This window comes from Chiloscyllium plagiosum, chromosome 29 (assembly GCF_004010195.1).
Source record: "Chiloscyllium plagiosum isolate BGI_BamShark_2017 chromosome 29, ASM401019v2, whole genome shotgun sequence".
NCBI lineage: Eukaryota > Metazoa > Chordata > Chondrichthyes > Orectolobiformes > Hemiscylliidae > Chiloscyllium > Chiloscyllium plagiosum.
Window position 1 is genome coordinate 31,544,196 of NC_057738.1, and position 6,958 is coordinate 31,551,153.

Below are 6,958 nucleotides of genomic sequence, written 5' to 3' on the forward strand. Positions count from 1 at the left end.
CTACCTTTGAGCCAGTTCTGTATCCAAATGGCTAGTTCTCCCTATTCCATGAGATCTAACCTTGCTAATCAGTCTCCCGTGGGGAACCTTGTCGAACGCCTTACTGAAGTCCATATAGATCGCATCTACTGCTCTGCCCTCATCAATCTTCTTTGTTACTTCTTCAAAAAACTCAATCAAGTTTATGAGACATGATTCCCCACACACAAAGCCATGTTGACTATCCCGAATCAATCTTTGCCTTTCCAAATACATGTACATCCTTTCCCTCAGGACTCCCTCCAACAACTTGTCCACCACTGACGTCAGGCTCACTGATCTATAGTTCCCTGGCTTGTCTTTACCGCCCATTTTAAACAGTGGCACCACGTTTGCCAACCTCCAGTCTTCCGGCACCTGACCCGTAACTATGAAAGGGTTTAGAAAAGATTTACAAGGGTGATGTTGGGATTGAAGGGTTTGAGCTTAGAGACAGGCTGAATAGACTGGGGCTTTTTTCCCTGGAGTGTCGGAGGCTGAGGGTGACCTCAAAGAGGTTTATTAAATAATGGGGGGCATGGATAGGGTGAATAGCCAAGATCTTTTCCCCAGGATAAGGGAGTTCAAAGCTAGATAGCATAGATTTAAGGTGAGAGGGGAAAGGTTTAAGGTGAGGGTGGTGTGCGTATGGAACGAGCTGCCAGAGGAGATGGGTACAATTACATCATTTAAAGGCATCTGCATGAATAAGAAGGGTTTAGACAGTTATGGCAATGCTGGCAAATGGGACTGCATTAATTTAGGATATCTGTTTGGCTTCGGCTGAAGGGTCTGTTTCTGTGCTGCACAACTCAATGACACTATATCTGATGAGACATTTACATATCATGCAAAGTGAAACCCAACCAGAAACCATGATAACAGCGGTTGTGATAACAATCTAATGATAAAGTGATGCCATCGACAAAACTTAGAACGCTGAAGAAGACCACTTGAGACACATAAATCAGTAGCGATATCAAAACTAGTCAAGCAGTCGTCTCTTCTGCAGCTATTTACTAACCCAAACGTCCACAGGGAGATCAGCATTAGGAGATGTTGAAAAACAATTCCAGAAGAAGTAAACAGTGATATACTTGCATACCAAAGAGCAAAGGTACCAGGTTATTACGTTCCTGTATGGAAGTGGGATCCGTTGTTCATAATATTCTGATGAGATGAGGGTAGAAGAGAAATCTTAGATACTGAAGCCGTCATAAAAGCAGTTGGTACATACTTCAGTCCAAAACAGAACATCGTAATTGAGCGAATGCAATTAGTGTTACCAATGACCAGAGGAGTTAATTGAATTGTTTCTACCAGCTCTGCAGGCATGGTACATTGGAAGACAAACTCATATGTGACAAATTCATTGGCAGAGACGGAAAGTTGTCAGATTTGTTCCGAACAACAGACAACCTAACACTCAAACATGCTAAATACACTAGACAGGCTGAACTTCAAAGCGAAAACAGACAATAATGCTTGTAAATATTGAGGATCTAGATGAACTTGTTTGTTGGATGGGCTCCATAGGGGTAGTTTAATCCATTCAGAAACCCTCCAAAAGGGTGCAAAGAGTGGGAGTCCTATTTGTAGACATTTTAAAGTGCTCACATTGTGGCACTAAACTGTAGCCTGAGATTGTCCAGCGAAGTGTTTCCAATGAGGAAAAACAGGACACTTCAAATTGTTTGGCAATTCTAAGTATGCAAGTAAAGGAAGAAAGCGAGAGAATGTCTCTCTCTTTAAAGCAGACAATCCAGGAAACTGGAAATAAGTGAGAGTAGAGATATCCTTGGAATTAAAGAATCAAGAAGAAAAGTTTTGGTCAGTTATTTTAGAAAGTAAAGGCTTGAAACTGCATTCATGTCTGGCACTGGTGCTGATGTTATTGTATTGATGACCATTTGAAATGATTCAAAGCAGCAGACATTCAACCACGTAAAACTAAATTATAAAGCCAAGGCAGCACAGATCTCCAAACTAAAAGATTACTACTGCACTTGGTTACGAGGGCAAAAGATTAATGAAATTTATTATATCTTGCACAATCAAAAAACCTTTTGATTGTGCAAGAAATGTATGTATCCAACTTGTACTCTCTGAAGAAAGTAGCCAGGGGGACAAAATCTCACTAATAATTCCCACAGATCTTTCAGAAGTTTGCTAAAGTCAAAAATGAATATCGTAATATGGTGCTTCATGATAGTAAGCTTATGCATCTATACACTCCCAGATTTAGATTTAAGTGTTTACTGTCACTCCTTGGTGAGTAGTATACCCACTCTTGGAGAAAGTTAAAGAGGAACCTGACAAAATGTACATAAACATTTTATATCATCATCACAGAGCCAACCCAGTGCTCTTGAGACTCAAGGAAGTTCCGAAACCAAATGATTCACTTAGGCTCTGTGTACATCTGATGCAACTAAATAAAGTAGTCCAGAGGGAAATCCATCCTATGTCCTCAGTGACTGACAGATTGGTAAAAGTTGCCAACAGCACCTTATTCACAAAGTTTTAAGTTCGTAGTGGGTTTTGGCAAATCCTCTCGACAAGGAGAAAAAACATGTTAACAATTTTAAATTCTACTTTTGTATTTGGTTTTACATTAACTCCAGATGTATTTCAGAGGACCAAGTGAAACAGTCTTCACGAGAGTAAAGGATTAATTTGTAATTTGGATGACATACTTACCTATGGAACTACAAGACAGCAACATGACCACAGAGACTGAGAAGTTCCAAAAGCATTACAAAAAGCAGGTCTCACTCTAAGATAAAAGTGTGAATTTGTACAAACTATCATTAAATTCTTGGGCACACTAAACAATAAAAAGACATGATTATTGACACTTAGAGAAAAAAAAGTCGTCAGTGATTTTCTACAACCTAGGCTTGTAAATGAGATTACTTGGAATGGTCAGTAGGGTTGGGAAACTGATTCCAAACTTAGCTGCGATCACCAATCCTTTGAGAGATCCCCCACTGTCTTCTTTGTTTCCAGGGCCTTAACTGAAACAGAGCAATATTATGCAGCCATTGAGAAAGAAACAATAGTAGTAACATGGGCGTGTGAGAGATTCTCTAATTATTTAATTGGGTTGCCATTTCAAATTGAGGCGAGACCTTAAACTGTTGGTTGTTCTTCTGGATTCCACAGAGTTTATCAAAATATCTACATACAGTGTTTCAGACTCAGACTAACACATTATTATTTAAAAATTGTGTGTAACAGGCAGAACTTGGACACAGCAGAAACATTGTCTACAGCTACAATTGATGAAGCAGTCACCCAAGAAAAACCAGTAGTGATATTGAGCAAATTAACTCATTTTAGATAAAAAGGTAAAGTTCATCTTTTTGCACTCAGAGAAAAGATTTTTGCAATATTAATACCAGGTCAAATGATACATGATCAGAGATCTGAAAAACAGTCTTTACACAAATTAAGCAATCACAATCGTATCTTATCCAAAATTAATTTGAAACATTCATGAGAAACAGGAAAGCTCCAATATTATTAGAGACTGCTAGAGCAAATGAGGATAAATATCAATAACTTTGGGATGATGACTGGAAATTTCTGCTCAATCACCTTGCAGAATGGTGATCCAGTGAAGCAACTGAAGACTATGACCTTTGATCAATGGTAGCAAGGAAAAGACCAAGGAGATCCATAAAGACACTGCAAAAGTCTTGACCTGTGAAATCCAGACGTTGAGGGAAGATGATGTAAAAGTAAGTGGTTTAAGAAAATCACTTAATGATGTTATGTTAAAAAATAACTTTCTACTTGAGGGAAGATGTACAGAAAATGTTTTCCCTCATGGGAGAGTCTAAGACTAGATGGCATAGTTTCAGAATAAAGATGCCAGTTTAAACCTGAGATGAGGAGAAAATCTTCTCTCACAGGATTGTGAATCTTTGGAATACCTTGCTACAGAGTGCTGTGGGGCCGAGTCCTTGTGTATATTTAAAGCTGAGATAGATAGATTCTTAATAAGTAGTGGAATCAAAGATTATGGAGAAATGGCAGGAAAGTGGACATGAGGTTCGTCAGTTCAGCCATGAACCAATTGAGTGGTAGAACAGGCTTGAGGGGTCAAATTGTATACTCCTCCTCCTATTTCTTATGATTTTATGATCTTAAGTGAGTCTGTGACATATATGGTGAAGTAACAGTGACATCAGCAGTGAGCTAGAACCTGGAAAGAAAGATAAAAATATTTCTACCAGAGAGTTGCATAAACGTTTAAGTGTGGAATATATTATAATGCAAATCAAGAAGTTTTGCAGAAACCCACCAAAGCCAAACCTTAATCACATTTGGGTAGAGGGAAAACTTCCTAATACTGAACAGACCACAAGTTATCTATCTAAATATTATGCAAAGTGGAACCAAACCACAAACCAAAAGATTTCACTGTAGTTGATGTCATAAAGTCGTAGAGATGTACAGCACAGAAACAGGCTCTCTGGTCCAACTCATCCATACCAATCAGGTCTTTGCATTAGTCTAGTCCCACTTACCAGCCCATATCCCTCTAAACCCTTCTTATCCATATACTATCCAGATGCCTTTTAAATGTTGTAATTGTACCCACCTCCACCACTTCCTCTGGCAACTCATTCTATACATGCATCACCCTCTATGTGAAAAAAGTTGTCCTGTAGGTACCTTTTAAATCTTTCCCCTCTCACTTTAAACCTATACTCTTTAATTTTGGACTCTCCCACCCTGGGCAAAATACCTTGGCTATTCACCCTATCCATTCCCCTGATCATTTTATAAACCTTTATTAGGTCACTCCTCAGCTTCTGACACTCCAGGGAAAACAGCCCTAGTATATTCAACCTCTCCCCACAGCTCAAAACCTCCGACTCTGGCAACATCTTTGTAAATCTTTTCTGAACCCTTTCAAGTTTCACAACATCTTTTCTATGGCAGGGAGACCAGAATTAAACACAGTATTCCAAACGTAGCCTAACCAATGTCATTTACAGCTGCAATATGACGTCCCAACTACTGTACTGAATGCACTGACCAATGAAAGCAAGAGTACCAAATGCCTTCTTCATGACCCTGTCTACTTATGACTCCACTCTCAAGGAACTATCAACATGCATCCCAAGGTCTCTTTGTTCAGCAACCCTCCCCAGGACCTTGCCATTAAGTGTATAAGTCCTGCCGCAATTGCTTTAACAAAATGCAGCACCTTACATTTAACTAAACTAAACTCCATCTGCCACTCCTATGCCCATTTGCCTATCTGATCAATATCCGATTATACCCTGAGGTAATCTTCGCTGTCCACGATAGTACTAATTTTGACGTAAGCTGCAAACTTGCTAATCATACCTTGTATATTCACATCCAAATGATTTACATAAATAACAAAAAGCAGTGAACCCAGCATCGATCCTTGCAGCACACCACTGTTCACAGGCCTCTACCATCCACTGTCTGATGTGACTGGGATCTTCCAAACAATTTCCCATCTGCAGAGCTAAGCAAAGGGCTGCAGTCAAACTGCATGAAAATTTCACCATTTGCAATTCATGAAGTAAGCTTTCCTCAATGTTAACAATCCCAAAACACCAGGTTATAGTCCAACAGGTTTATTTGGAAGCACTAGCTTTCGGAGTGCTGCTCCTTCATCAGGTTGTGGAGTATATCCAAATCATTCCTCAATGTTGTTCAGCTCCTTTTGCCTTTTTATGACCACCGTTCCACTTGCATTATTTGCATATGTCAGGGAAAGAAATTAGATCCTCAGGTAACACTTAAACTACAAAGCATGCCCTGTGTTTCAGAATGTCCTGAACTGGAGCAATGGAGTGCTACAATAACAACCATCTTAGCATGGTTAAGCTTATCGTTGTCTGATGCAGAAATTTGTAGGTTGAACAGTGTTGGAAAAAAAGCTGCCCGAAACATCAACTGAATTCCATACTCATTTCTCAATACAGGACACGAGCACAAAGACTGAAGTTGACACTCCACTACAGTTCTGAAGCAATCTTGTTTCAGATGTTTTCCTCAGGATAAACTGTTAAACCAAAGGCACCCTGCTTGAATGGATGTAAAAGGCCTGATGACACTACTTTGAAGGAGAACAGGGGATTTAAAATCCCTGTGCTTTAGCTGGTATCTATTCCTTAATCTGCATCACATTGCTGTTTGTGGGAGCTATTGGTTCCCGTGTTCCTAGATTTTAACAGTGATTGTACTTTAGATGTACTTCATTAACTGTATAGTGGCTCAAGATATCCATAGTCATGGAAAGTGCCATACAAAAACAAGTGTTTCTTTCTTTCCCCCCATTTGTACATCTTGCATCATTGACTAGACAGTGCCAATGGGAATTCAAATGAGAAAACCCAGGAATTCCTTGTGTAGTGCACTTGGATGGTGAGTCAGATAGCAAAGGTTTCTATAAATATATAAAATGAAAAATGAAAAGGAGTGGCTAAAGTCCTTTAGAGGATGAGAAGGGGTATTTAGTTATGGGATATGATGAAATGGCCGAGGCATTGAATAGGTATTTTGTGTCGGTGTTCACAGTGGAGGACATGGATAATGTGCCAGACGAAGGTAGGTGAGGACCTGGAAGCAATCGTTATTACGAAAGAGATAGTGTTGGGCAAGCTAATGGAGCTAAGCATAAACAGGTCTCTTGGCCCTGATGGAATGCATCCCAGGGTACTAAAGAGATGGCAGGAGAAACAGCAGGTGCACTGACGGTAATTTTCCAAAATTCAATGGACTCTGGGGCAGTTCCAGCAGATTGGCAAAAAGCAAATGTGATGCCACTATTTAAAAAGGGAGGTAGACAAAAGATGGGGAATTATAAACTGGTTAGCTTAATCTCTGTAATGGGAAGATGCTTGAGTCTATTACCAATGAAAAAATAGCAAGGCTTCTCAATAGAAAT

At 39.6% G+C, this 6,958-nt stretch overlaps 1 long non-coding RNA gene across 2 annotated transcripts in view; it reads left to right on the forward strand.

The window, feature by feature from the left end:
• Nucleotides 1–6,484, forward strand: part of LOC122564300 — an 8,805-nt gene extending 2,321 nt beyond the window's left edge. The window contains exons 1-3 of one of the 2 annotated variants that reach the window (XR_006315864.1): nt 3,271–3,368; nt 3,626–3,761; nt 5,994–6,484. This is a non-coding gene — a long non-coding RNA (uncharacterized LOC122564300). Of the gene's footprint in view, nt 1–3,270; nt 3,369–3,625; nt 3,762–5,993 lie in introns of those variants that run through there. The other variant, XR_006315865.1, reaches the window with a different exon arrangement.
• The last annotated feature ends 474 nt before the right edge of the window (nt 6,485–6,958 follow it).